The following is a 1211-nucleotide window of genomic DNA, read 5'->3' on the forward strand; positions in this document are numbered from 1 at the left end:
TAAGGAATAATTACATTGTTGACTCAAGTTGTACAAAAAATAACAATAAAAAGATGGTTAAATGATGACAAAAATATAATATTCTATCCAAATCAATAATGTTGGGCGTGTTGGCAATAATTTTCATTAAAGTTGCTCAGGTAAATTTAAAATTATGCTTTTTAAATAGCACTTCACAAGAGAACGGCATTATTACTTGGAAAAAAATTGTTTTTATAATTTATCATATCATTAAAAGCATTAGAACAAAATCAATAGATATGGTCGTTGAGGTGTTGACAAACAACGCATGACTGTGTGAGGTTGGATTTAATGAATAGTTTGAACAAGAACTTTTATAAGAATGAAAATTAATGGAGTTAAAATTAGTATATAGATGATAAATGATTTTTATTTAATGCAAAAAAAAAATTAACTATTTACTAAAAGTTTGATAAAATTTCAAAAAAGTTTTGAAAAGAGAATTATTAGTTCTTTGTGTGTGTGAATATACATTTAAGGTTGTTAATAATCAAGTCTAACCCAACCTAGAAATCAATCCGCAACATTTTATCTAATCTAAACTAAGCTAAATTTGGCTATATACTCACTAACAGTTAACTCGGCAGTGGTGAAAAAGTAAACAAAGGTAGGCCAAGACATCGCCATAATGCAACAAGGTTAGCTCAATCGCAATAAAAATTTTGACAAGGTTTAAATATAAGATTAGATTTGCTACGTGAAATCTAGAAAAATTGAATGAAAAATATGAGAATTGTTGACCATTATAATTAAAGGAATTAGCATTACTTTTTCAAATAAAAATGAAAAGGAAAATAATCTAAGGATATTGGGAAATGTTATAATTTATGGTATCTTGGAATAACTAACAAAAGAAATGATGTTGTGTTAGTGGCAGATAAATAGTTCAACGATTATAGGGTGATTTCTATTGAGGCACTTAAAGCAAAAATTCATGAATGCAGTCAAAGCTTAAGCTTGTTAAATTTTTTTATTTATTTATGTTTATGCTCCTTAGGTTGAATTAGAATATAGTTTAATAAGTAGATTTAAGGAAGGAAAAGAGGAATTACAGCATATACCTACTAAGGAAAGGATAGTTATTGGAGATGATTCAGATGAACATACAAATTCTATCAGGATAGTTATGGCAGAATTAATAGAAGTTCTGAATTACAGGACAGAAATGTAATGAGAGAAGTTACATTTAA

The sequence above is a fragment of the Phalaenopsis equestris genome, unplaced genomic scaffold (assembly GCF_001263595.1).
Source record: "Phalaenopsis equestris unplaced genomic scaffold, ASM126359v1 Scaffold000364, whole genome shotgun sequence".
Lineage (NCBI taxonomy): Eukaryota > Viridiplantae > Streptophyta > Magnoliopsida > Asparagales > Orchidaceae > Phalaenopsis > Phalaenopsis equestris.